General features: G+C 36.9%; 1 protein-coding gene across 1 annotated transcript in view; it reads left to right on the top strand.

Moving 5' to 3' along the window:
- The window catches only part of NRXN1 (neurexin 1), a 1,203,402-nt gene that overhangs the window by 1,058,823 nt on the left and 120,707 nt on the right, over positions 1 to 23,872 (top strand). The gene's annotated exons all lie outside the window — the stretch shown is intronic.

Raw genomic sequence — 23,872 nt, 5'->3', positions numbered from 1 at the left:
ATTCAATTAAGATGTTACTTCATTAATGACTTTTGGTTGTGTTTATTGTGTATGGCTTATTTAACAATAAGCAGGTCATTAAGGCAAATCTGATATAGGAAAGCAAAACACAGAGCAATGATAAACTCTTTCCTTTAAGTAAATAATTCAGAAGAGGATATTCTAGGACATTTAGCATTGGAAATATTCTTGTGAATAAAATTTTAATTAACCAGATTTTTTTCCTCAGAAGTCTTACTTCATCATTAATGAAATTGCAGCTCCTTAAGTTCTTAGGTAAACCAGATATATCCCCCAATAAGGAAGTATCAGCCTCATTTTAATATGCTTTATCTATTAGTACTTGCTATGTAGTAAGAAATTATGTTTATTAAGAAAATATGTGTAAAATAGCTATTTCATTTATAATTTAAACATCTAGAAATGAAGAAATTAAAATTTGTGTTTTATAATATTAAGTAATGTAAAAGGAAAATAGTTAACTGCCCATTAATTGCCAATGAAAAGACTCTCTTTTTTTATAAGCTATAACATGTTTAAAGATAGCAATGGTTTATGGAAGTAAATGATCTAATCAATTAGTGATTACTTGGTTCATTTGAGGAGGTATTGACTTAAATAAAAGATTACTAGGTTCATTAAAAATAGATATTTTAAATCTTCAGATTTCAACACACCAATAATAGCAATTAAATAATTTGGAATAATATACTGCAAATATTCAATTGTGGCAACAGTGTTTTAAAGTTGTACCGAAAGCTTTTAAAATTCTCTCCTAAGGGTATGTTTGTGATTACAGGTAATAAGATGTGAATGTGTGAAAGAGAGACTACTGCGGAAGAAATCAAATTGCTTATTTTTGAATAGCAGGCTAATTTGTTGTGAATTTTCTTTACTTCACAATTGATTTTTAACTGTCCTCCAACTACAAAGAAATTATTGATATATACAGAATTTAAGTGTTTGCTAGAATTATCAGTCTTGGAAGATTCAATAGGAAAATGATTTGTAATGCTCAGTCTAAGACTATAACCTTTGACCCATTTTTGCAGGTTGGATGAGGCATCTTCCTTCCGTAGTGGTCATAACTGCCTGCTTTTATCAACTGTCTTACTCAGTTGTATGCCAGGGAGGGTCATTTAGTTTTCAAAAGCCATACTGGACTGTTTTCTCAATCAGCGTGTATTTTCCTCAGTGATAGCACAGAGCCACTTAAGTTACAATGGCTATGTACCTTAGGGTGATTGCATGTTTTAGAACTATAGAAACAGATTTTTGGTGAAGCAGAATTGGATTCATTTCAGATAGATGAGATGAGGTTTTTGCAGCCATTCTGCAGGGCAAGTAGTGGAGAGAAATGTATTTTTCAGTTTTCACAGAGTCAAAGAATATAAAAGAGAATTCACAAAATGTCATCCCATAAAATTCTATTTACATTCCTATTTAAAAGTAAATATGCTTTGAAAAGAAAAAAAAAAGTTTTTCTTCTCTTGATAGTGATCAATTTTAAGACTGATATTTACTTTAGAAAGACATGATCTATGTCATGAAGTAATGGATGCATTTACCAACCCTTCTGATTAAATAATTTTTAAAAATATGGCTATAACAATATTAGTAGCACTTTTTAATATGGATTATATAAAATTCACAAAAAGTTATTTTGCTTATGATATTTAGTATCTAAATGTTTCCCTAAGACCCACTCGTCCTAACAAAGAGAAACTTTCTATAAGGATAATCTCAGAAAGTGAATATTTGCAAACTTGACAGTATAAAGTTCTTCAGGATGCTGAGAGCTTCCTTCTTGGGTTTGGAGGCAAAAGTGTCACACAAGATCTTTGATGGCTAAGTGTTCCCTGCTCTTCTGAATAATATGGCAATCTATGATGTATATGTGAAAAAAGTGTTAGTTGCTCAGTCATGTCCAACTCTTTGCAACTTCATGGACTTTAGCCCTCCAGGCTCCGCTGTCCATAGAATTAGCCAGGCAAGAATACTGGAGTATGGGTAGTTATTCTCTTCTCTAGGGAACCTTCCAGATCCAGGGATCAAACCTGGGTCTCCTGCATTATAGGTGGAATCTTTACCGTCTTGAGTCACCAGCCAAGCCCTTGATGTATATATAGCTTTATGTAAATGAGTTAAAGCAAGTTAACATGCAAAGGACAATATTCATTCCCTTTGGTTGCCAGTTTGTAAAGAAAGAAAATTGCTTATTTTGAGATCAAGATTTTGACATTTCTTTTGGTCTGCGCTTTGTATCACATTTTGCAATATTGTGATCTTTCCATTAAGAATATTTTGAAAGTTATTTACATACTGTAGACAATACGGATCCATGGTATTGCCTTTTAGTTAGAGAAGGTATGGTATAATAGAAGGATCACAGCAACAGGTTTCTAGTTTCAATACAACCTCCTATCTTTGTGAGTATCTTGGACAAGATAGTTAACCTCGCTGCACTCTGGCTTTGCTTGCTATCTCTCTAAAATAAGTGGGTTTAGGAATCTCTTGAACTGTGTTGTTCTTGTTTAGTCACCAAGTCATTTCTTACTCTTTTGTGACCCCATGGGTTGTAGCCCACCAGGCTCCTCTGTCCATCGAATTTCCCAGGCAAGAATACTGGAGTGGGTTGCCATTTCCTTCACCAGGAATCTTCCTGATCAGGGATTGAACCCATGTCTCCTGCTTGGCAGGTGAATTCTTTACCACTGAGCCAGCAGGGAAGCCCCATGTACCTGGTGGTATATCAATGTAATTATTAATAGAATCCTTTTTTGACTCTCAAAAGCATCCCAGTTTGGTCCACAAATTGTATTATGCTCTACTTTGACAACATGTTTAAAACCTATCTTTGCTAGGAAATCATTCTTCGTAAGAATAATAAATAGAGAGGCCCTGTCTTTTACACTCAGAGTAGAAACTGACTCTGGTCTCCTTACCTGATTTCAAGAATCCATAATGTTTTTCATCTGCTTTTCATCTCATTTCAAAAACCTTGAAAAAGGAGAGAAATAAGGCTTTGAGAGATTCTGGGTTTTGACTGGAGGGACTATAGTTTGCAACTCTTAGAAAGAAATTAAATTGTAGACTGGGGTAGAATCAGTAAGTGTGAATGAAATGTACTGAAACAATTTAATGGTTCCAGTTAGACTTTATTCAGAGTAGAGGTAGCAAATCTACTCAAGAAAAGGTACTACTGAGGATTTTAAACCATTGGAAGATTGTCAGGACATGTGTATTCACTTCCTACTGAACTCATTGGTATTTGATTCCTGTAGAATGTTCCAAAAAGAATCCCAATTAGTGTACCAACAAAAAAAAAGTGTTTGAATGTGTTGGACACTGCTATTGCTTCCTGGCAGCTTTGGAGATACTCATAAAAAATTAATGCTATTTATTTGAAAAATGTAAGCAGAGTGCACACATATTTCCATGAAAAATATCTAAAGCTAACAAAAAACATTTTGTAACTTCAAAGAGCAAAATTTTATTTTTTATTAAAAATATTAATTAACCTTAGCTGTAGCTTCATTATTAAGAAATAACTGCATTACTTATAATTATGTGTGTTCCTGATAACCACTCTGCATTTTAAAATATTGGTGACATGAATAATTAATTTTATTTTCCCTAGTCTAATCATTCTGCTGAATTTACTTAAATTAATGTACATTTTAACTGCAAATTTTAGTGCATAGTGAAAAGAAAAACACTTGGGTGTAGATTTGAAAATGTATACAAGGCACGTTCTTCTGAAACTAATGGTGCCGACTAAGAAAAGTATAATTCATTGTAATTTTAAATGCAAATAAGCACTGCTATTTAGAAGGTGTTTTTCCCCTCATTACTAGCAAACAAAAGTTCTAGGATATATACATTTTAAAGAGTTTATTGAGAAATTTGAGGCCCAAAGAAACTAAATACCTTCCTCAAGGCTATGCAGCCAGCTTCTTTTCAGAGTATGTTGAGGTGAGCTGGTCCTCTGCCCTTGAGCCTGGCCTCTGTTCGGAATCTCATCACTTCCTGCCTTCACATATTCTTAACTAGTTCAGTGTGATCTGTACCTAGGTAGGGATCAGGCTTTTCTTTTTGAAAATGCAGATATGAGCCTTCATACATCCAAGTATTTAAGATAAAGAGCAAATTCCCGAATGATCATCAGGGTCCATCCTTCACAGCTAGCTTCCTATCTGCCTCACTGGAAAGTTTTATCTCTACTCTTCTCCACACCCATTTCCTCTGATCTGTTGACCTACTAATAGAAACCTCCAGAGGTCATGCTATTTCACACCTCTCTCTGCTCTGCCTGCAAAGCCCTTTTCATTGTTCACCTACCTGTTTCCATCCTTCTTACTCTTCCCAATTCTCCCAGTCTGCTTCTACCTTCTAAGAGCTGACATTTTGAAGAGGCAGCACTGACAAGGCTGTTAAGGGTGTAGTATTGTGCAGGGGTCAAGGGCAATGGCTCCAGAAGCCTGAATGCTTACTTAAATCTCAGTCTTGCTTTCCCCATATAAGGCTGCGTTCCTTAGGCAAGTTAGCCTCTCAGTATCTCTGCTTCCCATCTATAAAATGGGGATGATGGTGTCATAAACTTATTGTGAGGATTAAATAGTCACTATCGTATGAGAACTATATACAGTCACTGCTATTTGACAACTTTTCATTGTCCCCCCCAAAATTTTTTCATTATGGTTCACCCGAAAATGAAGAGAAGTAAAAAATAATGCCTGATACATGAAACCATTATACAAATAATAATTATGTTTGAAAAGCATTCCTTAAGTACACTGTATGAATTAAAGCATCTTTCTTACCTTTAAAATATTTTCTTCACCCTTGAAAACCATAGCTCTGAATCGCTGTTTCTGAATCAAAGCGTCAATTGCATATGCTGAGCACATACTGAGCTGAAGGGGCTTCCCAAGTGGCACCAGATGTAAAGAACCCGCCTGCCAATGCAAAAGATGTGAGAGATGCTAGTTAGATCCCTGGATCCAGAAGATTCTCCGCAGGAGGGCATGGCAACCCACTCCAATATTCTTGCTTGGAAAATCCCAAGGATAGAGGAGCCTGGTGGGCTAGGGTCCATAGGTCGCAAAGAGTCGAACACGACTGAAGCCACTTAGCACGCACGCACGCATGCACGTATACTGAGCTGAATTCTCTGTTGAATGTGTTTTCCACAGGGAGGCAGCACCATTCCCCTACAAGTATGTTGAAAAGCAGTGGGAGGCAGGAAGTGATTCAGGGGGAGAGTTGTCACTAGCATTTAGTGGGAGGGGACCGTGAGCACTAAATATACTGCAAAGTGAACTGTCCACTGATCCCCATAGCCGGCACTGTTTTACTCAACCACCAACCACCACCACTACCAACAGAAATTACTATTGACTGAGCAGCATAGACATTTCCTATACCTGTTTCCCAGCTGTTCTCAGACAGAAACTCATTCATAGTATGGTGCTGAATATTGAAAATATGACTTCTGTAATTGTCCTCAATAACATGTCTTGATTAAGGAGCTTAAAAATTCATGTTATACTTTTTTCAACATGGATATGAAAAACATCAAGTACTTCCAGCTGTGCGTTAGACTAAATTGGGTTTATGATTCTTGATATAATTTATTTTGATACCATTTGGGAGAAATGGAATGATTTAAGACCCTGTATCTAATGAATATGTGACAGTAAATTCAGTGAGCATTTTCTCAGAAAGGACTGGTGAGATTGTCACCTTTCCTGATATTTCAAATCTCAGTTGAGGCCAAAGGAATTACTTTTTATTAAGTCAGGTGTCAGGTGTGAAGTCTCTCAATTGTGTCCAACTCTTTGCGACCCCATGGACTGTAGCCTACCAGGTTCCTCCATCCTTGGGATTTTCCAGGCAAGAATACTGGAGTGGGTTGCCATTTCCTTCTCCTTTTATTAAGAAATGAGTTAAATGTAAAGTAGCAATAAAATAACCTTATCTTCTTGTCTTTATTTTAGTCAATGCTATGAATTTTTGGTACCATAATAATCTGGCTTTCAAGTACATAGGTATGTTTATGTTATACCTGTTGACTTATTCCTCTTTTACATGTAATAATTATTTTGTTAAGGAAGGGGAGGAGGCAAGTCATCTGGAATAAGAAAATTGTGTATGCATGCATATATGTTAGCAATGCTTTTTTCTTTAATAATATATATAAAACAGTAGGTTTAATTTAATAAACTGATATCAAGATTAAATTTAAATCTCTCTAATAATATCTTATGGAAGTAGAATTGATATACAGTATACTTTTGCAGATTCTTTTCCATTATAGGTTATTACAAGATACTTGAATATAGCTTCCTGTGCTATCCAGTAGGTCCTTGTTGTTTGTCTATTTTATATGTAGTTGCCTATATCTGTTAATCCCAAACTTTTGTTTATCCTTCCCCCTCCATTTCCACTTTGGTAACCATAAATTTGTTTTCTATCTGTAAATCTATTTCTGCTTTGTAAATAAGCTAATCCTTTTAAATCAGAGTCCACATATAAGTGATATCATGTGAAATTTGCCTCTCTCTGTCTGACTTACATCACTTATGATAATCTCTAGGTCCACCCATTTTGTTACAGATGGCATTATTTCATTCCCTTTTTATGACTGAGTAATATTCCATTGTATATATGTATATCACATCTTCTTTGACCATTCATCTGTCAATGGACATTTTAGGTTGTGGCCATGTCTTGGCTATTGTAAATAGTGTCACTGTGGACGTTGGGTGCATGTATCTTTTCAAATTAGTGTTTTCATGTTTATGGATATATGGCCAAGAGTGGGAAATTGCTGTGTCATATGGTACTATACTTTTAGCTTTTTAAAGAACTTCCATACTGTTTTCCATAGTGACTACAAAAATTTACATTCCCACCAGCAGCATACAAGAGTTCCCTCTTCTCTATACCCTCTCCAGGATTTGCTATTTATAGATTTTTTTTAATGATGGCTATTTTGACCAGTGTGAGGTAGTATCTCATTATAGTTTCGATTTGCATTTCTCTAATAATTAGTGATGTTCAACATCTTTTTATGTGCCTGTTGGCCATCTGTTTGTCTTCGTTGGAGAAAAGTCTATTCAAATCTTCGGCCATGTTTTGATTGGGTTTTGTTGTTGTTGTTGTTGTTTGTTTGTTTATGGAACAGCATGCACTGTTTTTGTATTTTGGAAATTAATCCCTTATTGGTCACATCATTTGCAAATGCTTTCTCCTGTTGTCTTCTCATTTTGTTTATAGTTTGCTGTGCAAAAGCTTTTAAGTTTAATTAGGTCCCATTTCTTTATTTTTGTTTCTATATCCATTACACTAGGAGATGGAGCCAAAACAAGTATTGCTATGATTTAATGTCAAAGAGCTTTCTGCCTAAGTTTTCTCATAGGAGTTTTATAGCATCTGGTCTATGTACCCCTTTTTGTGCCAGTTCCATATTGGTTTGATTACTGTGGCTTTGTAGAAATCAGGGCACATGATTTATCAGATTTATTTTTTCTCAAGATTATTTTGGCCATTCAGGTTCTTCTGTGTTTCCATACAAATTTTAAAAAATTTTGTTCCAATTCTGTGAAAAATACCATTGGTAATATGACAGGGATTGCATTGAATCTATAGACTTCCTTGGGTACTACATGAGTTCTTCAATTTTCATTATTTAGTGCCTATATTAACTTTTCTTATCAGTTAACATCACTGAAAAGTTCTCCAACAACAACAAAAATATATGTAGTGTTATGTGATTTGAACTTTAAGAGGAGATATAGCTAATTCATCTGCCTTTTATAGCACTTACGAAACACTCACTGTCTTCTCATCATGGCTATTCTTTTCATGTTGCATCTCAAGCAGACAAATAACACAAGTGTTAACCAATAGTTTTTTCAGTTAGCATAGTAAATGATAATCAAAACAAAAATAGCAGTATGTATTTGTTTTTATCAAGTTGTTTGTGGGATTGGCCAAAAACTTCATCCAAGTTTTTCTGTAAGATGTTGGCCAAATGAACTTTTTGGCCAACCTAATATTTTCAACCATAATGTATGTTGCCTGTAAATCTGCAGCACTTTTAGTTAAAATTATGAATTAGTAAATATCTTTTGTGTACATAACTTATAAAATACACTTCGCAAAGTATTGTATTCTTGAGGATAAAGGTGTGGTACCTAGAGATACAGACCTGTATGACAGGAACCAGCTACTTCTTGGATGTGTAGAGAAATCATGCATGAATTATAAAGGCAATAATCAACAGGCATCACTGACTCAATGGACATGAGTTTGAGCAAACTCTAGGAGATAGTGAAGTACAGGGAAACCTGGCATGCTGCATTACTTAGGGTAGAAAAGAGTTGGACACAACTGAGCAACTGAACAACAGGAACGACAATAAGTCAACAAGAACACAGCTTTTGTACATAACAGATGTACAGCGTATTATTAACAGTACCACTGACAAACTGAAACTCTGAAACAAAGTGAAAGGGTGGAAAATATTTTAGTCTTTTTTTCTTTAAACAGTGAGTGTTTTGAAGTAACACACTTTTATTAGTTCACATGTCCTGAGTGTTGGCAATGTGCTAGACATTACCCTGGATCTGAAATTACTCACACTCCATGGAAAACTTCTAAAATAAATGTTATCATTCCAGTCTGTAGGTTTGATAGGATAGCTGGTGACACAGACCCCTTTTGTTCTCTTTTAGGATTGATTTTCCTAGTTAAGGGACATGGAGACTTCCCTGAGAGGCATGTGGGTGAGCAGAATCACCTCTGTCTTTCCACAGAATAAATACCACGTGGTTGAGGAAGTGTGGATACTGCTTGAATTCAATGTTGGACTATTATATGGAGTGAGTTATTAACCAGTGATAAAGGGAACTTTAAAATCATTCTTATTGTGATGATAGGTTCTTTGTGTCAGCTTGATTTACATGAGCAAACATCTTAGCATAGCATCTGGCACAAAGTACATGGTCATTTTTTTTCTTTCTCAGAATCCTTGTTCCCATTCTTCCACTCTCTTCTTTCTTCTCTCTGTTTATTGCTTTTTTCCTTTCTTCCTTTTGTGTGCTAGACCCTATTCTAAGCACTACAGATTCAAACAAGATGACTCAAATCCCAAATAAGAGAAGTGGGCCTGAATTTGATCAACTTTGTCCACAGGCTGCATAAAAAATAAATTTAATTATAGATTCCCCAGAATACTGGTGAGCTGACCACATGAGGTCATTTTTGAGGTTGTACCCAAGTACTGTATTTTGGATTCTTTTCTTGATTATGAGGACTATTCCATTTCTTCTCTGGGATTCTTGCCCAAAGTAGTAGATGTAATGGTTATCTGATTTAAATATCCCCGTTCCCATCCATTTTAGTTCACAGATTCCTAAGGTGTTGATGTTTATTCTTGGACATAAACTTGGGCAAACTTCGGGAGATGGTGAAGGACAGGGAGGCCTGGTGTGCTACAGTCCATGAAGTCACAAAGAGTTGGACACAACTGGACAGCTGAACAATGACAACAACCACGTGAGGCATTTCTATCTGCTGTACCATGTTAAGCCAGCTCTTACAAGATCTTCACTAAATGTGTGTATGAGTGAGAAAGTCACTCAGTCATATCCAGCTCTTTGCCTGCCAGGCTCCTCAGTCCATGGGATTTTCCAGGCAAGAATATTGGAGTGGGTTGCCATTTACTTCTCCAAGGGATCTTCCCAACCCAGGGATCGAACCCAGGTCTCCCGCATTGCAGGCAGACTCTTTACCATCTGAGCCACCAGGGAAGCCCATTAAATATACCCCAGTAATAAAAATTCAGCAGGAAAACCATGGCCCTAGAACATTTGAGAGAAGCTTGTTTTCATATTTCCTATATCTCTTAGCTTACCTCTACAGTAACTATCCCTGAATATATATCAAAAGACTTTGTATACAGCTAGATTGTACTGTAAGTACTTGTGTCCATGGGTCCAAAGGGAATATTAATTTCTTTCAAAAGAAAATAGTATTCACATTACATTAAATGGAGGTTCTCTGGTTCTAATGCCTGTATTTTAGAAGTAAAAAAGATTTATCAAGATTCTTTCACATTTTGTGGTGAATTTCCTATACCTATCCCTGAATTTCCCATGCACAGCATTAAGTGACCATTAGTAATAATTCTAGACAAAGCCAATATGGCAACTCATAACAACGAATGAAAAATAAGACCCCACGAGGCAGCCAAATGACCCACTCATTCTGGTATGAAGTGAAGGCTTTCCACTCTCCAAAGTAAGAGTTTTCATTATAGTTTTAGATAGATATATATTTGTACCTGAAGTTGTCTGTGTTTTACTTAATTGCCTCCTTGTCTTATATATGCTTCTCAGTATGACTTTGCATTCCACATTATTTGGAAAGTTGATTCAGAAGAGGGGGAAAAAAAAAACATGTGTGAAGCACCAAATTTGAAATCTGAAATTTATCATCGATATGCTAATAGTAAACAAAAAGCAACTTCCCATTTTCAGTCTCTTCAGTGGTCCTCTTTTCTTCTTTTTGTCCTGTGCTACCCTTGTACCTGTGGTCTTATTAATAGTAATTGACTCTACATTTATAAAGTTCTTTGCTGTTGTTCAGTCACTCAGACAGTTAGACTCTTTGGGACCCTATGGACTGAAGCACACCACACATCCCTGTCCCTCACCATCTCCCAGAGTTTGCTCAAACACATGTCCGTTGAGTCAGTGATGCTATCTAGCCATCTAACTTTGCTAACATTAATGGTATGAGATTATTTTAGACCTTACATTTCACTCAAAACTTTTCCCCAAAACCCCAAGCAGAATGCATTTCTTGTTTTATAGCACTTTGGAGAAACAGATAAATAGACATTCAGATAAGAAGATACAGATAGTTCTTTATCTATCAGAGCCTATAACTTTTACTTCCATTTCTTTTTGACAAGCCCCTGAAAGTCAAAACTTATGCCCTATTCCCCTATGCAGGCTCAACTCCTAAGGTGCTTGGTGCATAGTGGACTCTAAGTAATTAGTTCTTGCAAAGATAAATTATGAACACATGGAGTGCATATCCCAATGCTGAGGTAAATAATGAGTATTGCCTAGTGTTGAATTTTCCTGGATTGATCAATAGTTGCAGAGAATAAAAATGGTACATAAAAGAAGGGGAAAACAGTTATTCCTTCACTTGGAGAGTTAATACACAGTTTTAAAACAAAGAATATTGTTGTTTTTAAGAGAAAGTTGTGAATAGGACATACAGAAGGCAAATTCTCATTTCAGTTTGTGTTACTGACGTTCGCATACGTTCAGAAAGGAAGGTCTGTCAGTAAGGTGGAAAGGACGGGTACAGAGCAGTATAGTTTTGACTGACAGGTTACAGATCAGTGGGTATAGCATGCTTTTTCAGAGGTTGAAGAGTGTCTTATCATTTTGGGGTTAACTGTGATATTTTAATTGACAATTTCAAATAAGAACCAAGTACAAAGAACTAGCAAATAAAAAGAGATTAGAGGGGCATGCTGGCATAATACTAATTGGACGCAAAGACTTAAATGAAGTTTGGGGAGTGGAGTGAATTCCTGATGACCGACAGATCTAGACAAAACCTAGGAAATGTCTAAGGAGTTAGTCTTGCTGTGTGGATTATTTGAAAATACACTATATTTAAATGGGTTATACCTCAAATTGCAAGTAATAACATTAATTATAACCTACTCTTTTACACTGGTTCTGAAGCTAACAGCAGGATTCTGGCAAAATTTACTTTTAGACTTTGTTGAATTAAATATATATGCAAAAAAATGAAAATAATTGTTAAATTATTTTAATTACAGTAAAACATGCACATGAAAACAAGTCATATGATTTAGAAGATGATGTATGTATCAGTTCAGTTTAGTTGCTTAGTCGTGTGCAACTCCTTCTGACCCCATAGACTGCAGCACACCAGGCTTCCGTGTCCATCATCAACTCCTGGAGCTTGCTCAAATGCATACCCATCAAGTCGGTGATGCCATCCAACCATCTTATACACTGTCATCCCCTTCTCCTGACTTCAATCCTTCCCAGCAACAGGGTCTTTTCCAATGAGTCAGTTCTTCGCGTCAGGTGGCCAAAGTATTAGAGTTTCAGCTTCAGCATCAGTCCTTCCAATGAATATTCAGGACTGATTTCCTTTAGGATGAACTGGTGGGATCTCCTTGCAGTCCAAGGGACTCTCAAGAGTCTTCTACAACAGCACAGTTAAAAAGCATCAATTCTTCGGCACTCAGCTTTCTTTATAGTCCAACTCTCACATCCATACATGACTACTGGAAAAAGCATAGCTTTGACTAGACGGACTTTTGTTGTCAAAGTAATGTCTCTGCTTTTTAATATGCTGTCTAGATTTGTCATAGCTTTTCTTACAGGGAGCAAGCATCTTTTAACTTCATGGCTGCAGTCACCATCTGCAGTGATTTTGGAGCCCAAGAAAATAGAGTCTCTCACTGTTTCCATTATTTCTCCATCTATTTGCCATGGAGTGATGGAACTGGATGCCATGATCTTGTGTTTTGAATGTTGAGTTTTAAGCCAGCTTTTTTTTTACTATTCTCTCACTTTCATCAAAAGGCTCTTTAGTTCTTCACTTTCTGCCATAAGGGTGGTGTCATCTGCATATCTGAGGTTATTGATATTTCTCCTGGAAATCTTGATTCCAGCTTGTGCTTCAGCCAGCCGGCATTTCACATGTTGCACTCTGCATATAAGTTATTAAATAAGCAGGGTGAAAATATACAGCCTTGATGTACTCCTTTCCCAATTTGAAACCAGTCTGTTGTTCCTTGTCCAGTTCTAACTCTTGCTTCTTGACCAGCATACAGATTTCTAAGGAGGCAGGTAAGGTGGTCTGGTATTCCCATCTCATTCAGAATTTTCCACAGTTTATTGTGATCTACACAGTTAAAGGCTTTAACATAGTCAATAAAGCAGAAGCAGATGTCTTTCTGGAACTCTTTTGCTTTTTCTTTGATCCAACGGATATTGGCAATTTGATCTCTGGTTCCTCTACCTTTTCTAAAACCAGCTTGAACATCTGGAAGTCCATGGTTCACGTACTGTTGAAGCCTGACTTGAAGAATTTTGAGCATTACTTTGCTAGCACATGAGATGAGTGTAATCATGCCATAGTTTGAGCATTCTTTGGCATTGCCTTTCTTTGGGATTGGAATGAAAACTGACCTTTTCATGAAAACTGTGATGAAAACTTTCAATGAAAACTGTGGCCACTGCACAGTTTTCCAAATTTGCTGGCATACTGAGTTGTAGTACTTTCACAGCATCATCTTTTACGATTATAAATACCTCAACTGGAATTCTATCTCCTCCACTAACTGGTCGTAGTGATGCTTCCTAAGGCCCACTTGACTGCACGTTCCAGGATGTCTGGCTCTAGATGAGTGATATACCATCATGATCATCTGGGTTGTGAAGGTCTTTTTTGTCTAGTTCTTCTGTGTATTCCTGCCACGTCTTCTTAATATCTTCTGCTTCTGTTAGGCCCATACCATTTCTGTCCTTTATTGTGCCCATCTTTGCATGAAATATTCCCTTGGTATCTCTAATTTTCTTGAAGAGATCTCTAGTCTTTCCCATTCTATTGTTTTCCTCTATTTCTTTGCATTGCTATGTGTATAAATAGTACCAGTACTCCATCCAACCCCTCACCACCCCTCGTCTTACTTCACAGAGATGATATCTTTTCATAATTCTTTTGGTAATTAGTTTTATACCTTTAAATACAATGGTTACACTTCCATTTGTTTATCCCTTTTAAAAATAATATTTATCCACTCTCCAGAATGAAAACTGAAGATTAATTCCTGGTCCTTATCTCTTTATTTTCCTCTTCTTTTTTTCATCTGAATTTTTTTCATATACTAGTCATTTTTGTAACTTTAAATAGTACATATAGTATCTCTATTTCTCATTCCATTAATGTACAACAGTATCTCTTGAGATCCACATTAGTAAGGTAAAGATATTGTACACCTGCCTCTTCTACTAGCTTCTCTAGATCCCACCATCTCATTATATTTCCAGAGATTTTAACTTTAACAGACTGTTTGGCAACCACAACCACATCTTGCATATTTTATCTATGAGGAATACAAATTGGAGAAAGGGTAACGTGCTCTGAGACTGCCACTGCTGTGTAAATATTGTCCAATGCCAGTTTCAGTTATGTGTTAAGATTATATTCATTTTCTTATAGGTCCAATACTATATTACCTGGACTTCATAAAGGAGAATATTCTCAGGGTCAGGATCAAATGGAATCCCTTCCATTGTATCAGCTTTTTATAATCAGGACATTCTACTTTGTTTCATATTTGTGTTATACCTGTCTCATTTTTTCCCAAAAGTTCCTCAACATCTTTTTTTTCTTCCTTTGTTTCCTTTGTGTTTATTGGATCAGCAGTTTAAGTTCCCAGTCTTTCAACTGTATGAATTCTTTCTTTTTCACCCCAAACATCTCCTGTCTGTGCTTTCTGTTATTGAACCTTAGTGTTCCTGCTTGATCTCGAGTGTGGCAGGAAACCCTGTTCATATTGAGAGTGATCAATGAGTATGTAGAGTGATAGACTTTTCCTTGGAAATGGCAGATGTGGTGCAGACGTCCTAATGCCAGAATAAAAAAAATATTCAAATGAAGAGCCTCTCCTTTCTTTGAACGAATGTTTGACTTTAAGAGAAAAATGATCTGGATTTTCATTTGTCAGTTTGTTTTTGCTTTGGGGGTTTGTTTTTGTTTTTTTTTATATTTTAGGTGATTATATTAACTATGCATCCCTGTGTCACAAGCTGTCTCAAACTTTAGCAACTTAAACTAACAAGGATTTATTCTCTCACTGTTTTTGTGGGTTCGGTGAATCTGGGTAAAGCTTAGCTAAGAGCCTTGGGCTCAAGGACTCTCATGAAGCTGCAGTGAGAGCCACTGACCAAACCTGCATCTCATTTGAAGGTTTGCCTAGAGGGTGGGAATTCACTTTCCAGTTCACTTACATGGCTTATTCTCTCACACGTGGGTATAGGGCTCCTTCATAAATTCTGGCAGCTCGTTTCCCCCACGGCAAGTGATCTTAGAGTGGAAGGAGAGTTGGGGGTAGAATCTAGGAATCACTTAGGATGGGAGCCATGGGCTTTTCATAACTTAATCTTAGGAGTGCCATCCCATCATGGCTGCAGTTAGTCTAGCCCATCCATGCCCAAGGGCAGGAAATTACAAAAGGGCATCAATGCCAGGAGTTGAGGATCTTTGGGGACCATCTTCGATCCTTTCACAATGTCAAGAAGTAGATGGATGCCAATGGATTTGACTTTTATGTGTATTTTCTGCTGATCTCCTTCCATGTCTTCTCCAGATTAGCTGTCAGTGACTCTATCCCCTGTATCTCTCTGCATTGTATTCCAAGCTGTGCATTTTTCTGCTTTTCCCGCTCCCCAACTCTTTTTCAGCCATTTCTAGTCTTCTGCTAGTGTTTGAAAAGCTCTTTATTTTGTTGACTGCATACTTTTTCTCTCCACTGAGAGGCTTTACAGGCAACACAGGTTTGTCTAGCTTTTATTTTTCGTGGGGCCTCAAGAGGGAGAGAGACAAAAGCATCAGTATTCTTCCCCAACTTGAAATGGACTTTGAGATTGCAGCCATGACTAAAGGAAATTAAATATTTTGGTACTGTGTTTAGTCATGATCCAGAAAAGAATGCCCTTTGTTTTCTTTTCACATTCAAAACACAGATGAGAAGTCTCTATACTCCTAATTAACTGAGTTTACAAATTTTAACAGATTATGAAATATGAAGAAAAAGCCTAACATTCTTTATTATTTCTGAATTCTGAGTTTCCTGCTCCTTCACCCTACTGACTTAACCTTTTGAAGCAGCTTCTGATGGCTTGAGTATATAGGGTATTATCTTTATGCAACTTCAAAGAATCTTTTAATCTTCCTAGTTTGACAAAGTTTAGCTATAATCATTTGGACTCAAAGAGCAATCACAAAAATTCCAAATGACTCTGTGATTGAGAAGGCCTGAGTTCTTTTTCATTATTTTATTGTCATTCATTTTTAGTAGATGATGTGGTAAGTCAGCAAAATAGTCTTCATTCTCTCAAATAGCTTATCTTTAATGAAATCTTAGAAAGAAACAGCCTTATATTTCTGACTTCATAATGCACTGTTCATCAATGAAGAAAAGCCAAACTGAAAAGCAAGATATAGTTTTGTATTCGTATCCAATTTCAATTTGTTCCAGAGAGTCAGGAACAGAAATATTAGAGAGATTAGTATTGGAAGAACGGAGGATTTTTCTTATTTTCTAGATTCTAGGTTTTTTTCTACTTTAACTTCAAAAAACATTTGCCAATTAATTCCAATGGTAATTAGAGCAAAAGTACTGATTACTTTGCTAAAAAGAAACTCAGAAACTAACAAATATAAAGCAGAGACATGTTTTACATTCAAACCTAACTATATGTGACATTTAATAGCCTTATGTAGTTATTGTTTATCTTTAATCATTTCAAAGTTAACTGTTTCTCCCTACTTAAAGAAAATTGTTTTATTTATTTAATTAAACTAGAATAAAACAAATGTTGTTCTGCCTTTAAAAAAAAGAAATCCCCCACTTACTTGGTTTTTTAATTAGTTTCTGCTTTGTTGCAAACTGCCTCTAAACTTAGTCACTAGAAACATTGATTTAGCTCAGGATTTTGTGATTCTGCAATTTAGACTGAGCTCAGCTGGGTGGTTTGTCTACCCTCTGCTGTGTTTGGGTTTGACGGATCTCAGTGGGTCTGTTCTTATGTTGATGATCCACTACTGGGTTTCCTAGGGACTGGTTGATCTAAGATGGCTCAACTGGGACAATGTACCTATGTTCCACGTGTGTCATATACTCCAGGAAGCCAGCTCAATCATAGAATTCCATGAGTGAGAGTAGAACTGTGCAGAATCTCTTGAGCCCAGGTTTAGAACTTGCCTAACGCAGCTTCAACTTCAGTGATAAAGCAAGTCACAAGGTCAGCCCACATTCAAGGACAGGAATTACAAGAAATGTGGCCTTAATTATAGTTGATCACAACTTAAGGAATGAGACCTGTGTTAATATTTATGCTCCAGACCACCAAATGATAAAATCATGTTGTCACATACATTGTTAATAGCTACAAAGTCCAATGAAGACAAACCAGTATGCATACAGATTTGTCAAAACCTGAAAAAATTGTTAGCATTTCTAATACTGGCTATTGCAATTATACCCACTCTCCTCTGAAGACAGTCTCCTAGTGTGTCAGTCAGGTGGTGGTAGCCATTCGTTCCTGAGCACATGCAGTATCAGAAGAGCTCATTTGTTCAGCTGACAGCAGGTGCTATTTAAGTCCTGTAGTTAGCTTTCTCCCCCTCACCTTTGGAGGTATTTATCAGCAAACTTTGATGGTCAAAAATCACGTTATTCAAAGATCACTGTAGGACAAAGTACATGAATCTATTTTGAGATACAGGGTATAGATATGGATATGATGCTGCTGCTGCTAAGCCGCTTCAGTCGTGTCCAACTCTGTGTGATCCATAGACGGCAGCCCACCAGGCTCACCTGTCCCTGGGATTCTCCAGGCAAGAACACTGGAGTGGGTTGCCATTTCCTTCTCCAATGCATGAAAGTAAAAAGTGAAAGTGAAGTCGCTCAGTCGTGTCCGACTCGTAGCGACCCCATGGACTGCAGCCCACCAGGCTCCTCCATCCATGGGATTTTGCAGGCAAGAGTACTGGAGTGGGGTGCCATTGCCTTCTCCGATATGGTTAGAGGTATAAATATAAAGATATTGATAACCTGTCATGCTCTTAGTAAATAAACTTGCCATTGTCACTTGTTTCTATATCTGCTTTACACATAAACCCACATACCTCCATATTTTTCTCAGTTTTATGTATTGTATTATTTTTCTCTAAATATATGCTTTGTGATTGTCATATATTTATTTTTTTTAACTAAATTTTTTCATTCAAGACTTTAGGCTATAATGATGTCAAAACTTAAAGTCATTGTTTTTCCCCTCTGAAGATAAGAATATTATCTGAATTACAATACAGTACCAGAATTTTGCTTTAACTCACCTTGACATTACTATAAAATCTACATAAATATCTGGCAGAAATTAATAATGTGCATTGTTTGTTAGTAAAAAAAAAAAAATTAAGAAACAGAAAAGAATACTCCTCTTCTACTACTTGGGTAGAAAGAGTGAAACTATGTGGGAAGGAAAATCCAGATAGTTGGAATTAGAAAAATACTCATGGCCAATGTTTTTGTTCCCCCAAACTTCATATGTTGAAACCCTGTCCCCAAAGGGATGGCATGAGGAGGTGGGGCCTTTAAGAGGTAATTTGCATTGGATGACATCATGAGGGTGGAGCCCGCATAGAAGAGCCAGTTTGCTTCCTCTTTGTGCTCTCTTTGTGAGGATACTGTAAGACAGCAATGTGAAATGCAGGAGGTCCTCAATGGAGCTCAACCATACTGGCACTCTGATCTCAGACTTCTAGTCTTCAGAACTATAAAACTTAATGTCTGTGTTTATAAGCCACTCAAGATGTGATACTTTGTTACAGCAGCCTGAAATGGAATAAAACAATATGATACCTTGATTCAAGTGGTAAAAACTCATAGAAGAGCAGAAACACTGATACTCCAATGCAGATACCAGGGAAAAAATCTCAGGATGCTACAAAGATGTGTTTTGGAAATTATCCAAACTTTTGATTTAACTTCCCCATCTGTAGCCTCTCTTATGACAAATAACCAAGTTATATTGGCTTTTATTTCTTCCTGAGATGTGCATTCAATAAAATGTTCTCATTTTAGCATCACATAACCCGCATTGTTGTGTGATGAAATGGAAGAATGAAATATAAAAAAAGTATATTGCTTCCAACTCTGTTTAAGACAGAACCAAACTTTTATTTTCAACTTAAAATACTAAATTGAAATTTTCAGTGACTACCTAGTACAGGCCAGTTATGTCTTCTAAAACCTACTATGTTTTTAGACTATGCATAAATTATCCAAGTGGACTTCAGAATCAATATTCAAATAAATCAACACAGAAAATACATTATTAGAGAGGATAGGGAATATGACAGAAATAATTAAGGCATAGTTCTATATGTATATGAGCATTACTCATAACCACATTCAAACATTGGAATTATTTCATGCATTTACTAAATAAATGTGTGAAACATCTAGTACAGGAAAGACAATGTTCTAGGCAGTGTGGAAACAGTAATGAAAACAATGGATTAAGAACTCTACCGTCATGATCCTTACATTTTAGTAAGGAAAATATGAGGCAATTGCATAAGCAAAATATATCATCTATTAGATAATGATAAATGCTTTAGAAAAAAATTAGGAAAGGAACCTAGATAGTATCTTCATAAAAAAACAGTCATGTGAAAGACCTTCTTTGACAGGCTCAATTACTATCAAATATTTTAAAATATCCAGTATTAGATGATATTACCACTGAATCACTCATTTCCAGTTGTGAATACATCAACCATAACTTCATAGAACCTCCCTGGTAGCTCTACACAGTGTCTATGCCGCTTTGAATTCATTTTTTTGGCGCACACTCTATTGTTAATAAGAATAAAAACATAAATTATTTTCTCAGGAAACAATATGTGTACAACACAGTCTGCATGCAATTTGAGCATTTTAGAGAGCTTCTGAACTTGATCCACAGAACCCAATTTCAAATGTATGAAGTCACATTCAAGTTAAATCTGCTAAAATTTTGAGCTACTATAGTAAGCAGAAGGCAATGGCACCCCACTCCAGTACTCTTGCCTGGAAAATCCCATGGATGGAGGAGCCTGGTAGGCTGCAGTCCATGGGGTCGCTAAGAGTCGGGCACGACTGAGCGACTTCACTTTCATGCATTGGAGAAGGAAATGGCAACCCACTCCAGTATTCTTGCCTGGAGAATCCCAGGGACAGAGGAGACTAGTGGGCTGCCATCTATGGGGTCGCACAGAGTTGGACACGACTGAAGCTACTTAGCAGCAGCAGCAGCAGCAGTAATAAGTGCTGTTATTTTCATTTTATTTGCTAAGTTGCATTTGACTCTTTTGCGACCCCATAAGACTGTAGCCAATAGGTGGGGGAAACAATGGAAACAGTGACTCCAAAATCACTACAAATGGTGACAGAAGCCATGAAAGTAAAAGGCGCTTGCTCCTTGGAAGAAAAGTATGACCAATCTAGAGTGCATGTTAAAAAGCAGAGACATTACTTTGCCAACAAAGGTCCATCTAGTCAAAGCTATGATTTACCCAGTAGTAATGTACAGATGTGAGAGTTGGACTACAAAAGGAGCTGAGCACTGAAGAATCGATGCTTTGGAACTGTGGTGTTGGAGAAGACTCTTGAGAGGCCCTTGGACTGCAAGGAGATCCAACCGGTCCATCCTAAAGGAGATCAGTCCTGAATATTCATTGTAAGGACTGATGCTCAAGCTGAAAGTCCAATACTTTGGCCATCTGATGCAAAGAACTGACTCATTGGAAAGGACCCTGATGCTGGGAAAGATTGAAGTCAGGAGGAGAAGGGGACAACAGAGGATGAGATGGTGGGGTGACATCATCGACTTGATGGACATGAGTTTGAGCAAGCTCCAGGAGTTGATGATGGACAGGGAAGCCTGGCGTGCTGCAGTCCATGAGGTTGCAAAGACTTGGACTCGACTGAGGACCGAACTGAACTGAACTGAACTGAGACTGTAGCTTGCCAGGCTCCTCTGTCCATGGGATTTCCCAGGCAAGAATACTGGAGTGGGTTGCCATTTCCTCCTCCAGGGGATGTTCCTGACCCATGGTTTGAAGCCCCTGTCCTGCATTGGCAGGCGGCTCTTTCCCACTGAGCCACAAGGGCAGCAACAAATGCTATTACGTGAAAGCAAAAGTATGTCCGATTGGAAAGAACTCAGCTTTTCTGTCAAGATGATTATAAGAGTCCAGTAAAAATGTATGATTTCCTTTCTATATTAATCTGTTCTGGTTTCTGTAGCAAAACAGCACAAACTGAGTTGTTTAAACATTTTCTCATGGTTCTGGTGGTTGAGTAGTACAAAATCAAGGTGAGAGATATTTTGGTTTCTGGTAAGACCTTCCTTCCTCGCTTGTAAATGGCTCCCTTTTCACTGTTTTCTCATGGTCTTTCCTAGGTATGGACACCTAGTGAAAGGGATCTCTTTGTGTTCCTCTTCTTATAAAATTGCTATTCCTATTGGATTAGAGTCCCAACCCTTATGACAGGTGGTAAGGAATCTGCCTGCAATGCAGGGCACCCGGCTTCAATCACTGGGTTGGGAAGATGCCCTGGAGAAGGCATCTATTTGTCCATCTATTACAAATGGACAAATAGACAAATATCTATTACAAAAAGCACCAAAAAATGTGCTTTTTCTCTCTGGCACATATCACCAGACTTAAAAATATATATACACATATATAAATCATAATCTTCCTAATAATAATGGCTGGCTAGTCATAATGAAATAGTGTATCTATCATTTTTATTATCCAAAAGGATATTTCAAACTGAATGGTAGATATTGTCTCTCTCTCTTTTTTTTTTTAAGATTTGTATTGAATTATTTAACACATTGTATCTGTTAAAATGGATAATATATTCATTCTTTTTAGAATTGAGAAGGGGGAATTGTGTCATTTTACTAGAATTAGTACATTGCTAAGGAAGGCCAGAGACATTTATTAAAAACTAGCAGGACCAGGAGACATGTTCTGCAAGAAAAAAATTGCTTCTTCTGTAAGTGGTGAATTAAGGGCTGAGAACTAGATTTATCTTTCAATACTTCTCTCTAAAAGGGTTGAAGTTCTAAACAACCTCAAAATGATGCAGACATGGAGAGTCTTTTGAGACACATTTCTAGCTCTTAACAGCACTTGGTCACTTTATGTGATGCATTTGGATGAGACAAATTGCATTGCTCTTCCTTGTGCCTTGATGTTTTCTTGGTACATAATTTGATATATGGAGGAGCAAGTGATTTGCCTCTGACGACGTGAGAATTGGCAAAATGGTATTTGTTCACTCTTTCCATCCTCACTGAGCTAAAAGATTACTAAATTCTGTGTTTTCTGGGTGACTAAGTGACTGCATTTTATACTGAAAAAGTAACTCAAAATCTGACTAAGGAAATTATATTTTATTAGTTTATGCTAATAAATTCTGATTTATAATTTAAATGGATATGTGTAAGAAAAAAGAAAAATATTTTTACTAGAAATAATCACAGTAATTAGAGAAATAGTCTTTTTAGATAACTTTTTGAATTCCATTTGTAATTTATTGTGCTTGATTAAAAATGTGCTAAATTCTTTAAAAAATACATCAAGATTAATAGTGTAATAACATAACCTGAGTTTGAGCAAAAGATTTTCATCTAAGCATACTGGTTTTCTTACATAGATTAATGAAACTTTCCACATTAGTCATACAGATGAGTGTTAATACCTGTCTAAGAATCATGCACAATTTAGATTTATATAACTTTATATTCATTTAGTAAAAAGAAAGATATGCTTTACACATTGGTCTATATTGCTATATCACAAAGAGTTCTTCAGAAAACAGTCTCACTGTAGGTAATGTTTTACATTTTTGAACTAAATGCTCCTTTATCTCCCTCAGTACCACCCATAAGCAAAAAAATTAAATGTGTGATCAGTTTCCTAGAAAAGTATACAAGACTTCAGTGCCATGAGATTCTAATGTTAGTGTAGGGATTTAAAAATCTCAAAAGACACTTAGTAGGTGCTCTCTAAATAACTGTTGCAATACTTGATAAAATTCTCAATAATAATCCTAAATAAAGCATTGAGACATGCCCTAATTAGTTGATGCCAATAATTTATATGTAACTTTTTTCCTAAGCAATATAGATGACCAAACCAACATCTAAGCTACACTTTATAGCATATCTCAGTTTTTATTTTAACTGTGAATGTTTCCCATCAAAGTAAAAAAAATTAAATTTTCACAACCAGGCACAAAGTCGTTATTCACGACTATCACAATATGGGAGAGAGACTGAATTGACCTCCACTGGATCAAAGAGCTGGAGTGTTTTTAAGAGCCAAGGTAGAAGCTCACAGGTCACCTGTGCTTGCTATATTGGCCTTCAGTTCAGTTCAGTCACTCAGTCGTGTCCGACCCTTTGCAACCCCATGAATTGCAGCGTGCCAGGCCTCCCTGTCCATCACCAACTCCCGGAGTTCATTCAGACTCATGTCCATCGTGTTGGAGATGCCATCCAGCCATCTCATTCTCTGTCATCCCTTTCTCCTCCTGCCCCCAATCCCTCCCAGCATCAGCATCTTTTCCAATGAGTCAACTGTTCGCATGAAGTGGCCTAAGTATTGGAGCTTCAGCTTTAGCATCAGTCCTTCCAAAGAAATTCCAGGGCTGATCTCCTTCAGAATGGACTGGTTGGATCTCCTTGCAGTCCAAGGGACTCTCAAGAGTCTTCTCCAACACCACAGTTCAAAAGCATCAATTCTTCGGCGCTCAGCTTTCTTCACAGTCCAACTCTCACATCCATACATGACCACTGGAAAAACCATAGCCTTGACTAGATGGACCTTTGTTGGCAAAGTAATGTCTCTGCTTTTTAATATGCTATCTAGGTTGGTCATAACTTTCCTTCCAAGAAGTAAGTGTCTTTTAATTTCATGGCTGCAGTCACCATCTGCAGTAATATTG

This window comes from Budorcas taxicolor, chromosome 11, assembly GCF_023091745.1.
Source record: "Budorcas taxicolor isolate Tak-1 chromosome 11, Takin1.1, whole genome shotgun sequence".
Classification (NCBI taxonomy): Eukaryota; Metazoa; Chordata; class Mammalia; order Artiodactyla; family Bovidae; genus Budorcas; species Budorcas taxicolor.
Note: the sequence above shows the minus strand (reverse complement) of the source record. Positions and strands in the feature narration are given on the sequence as shown.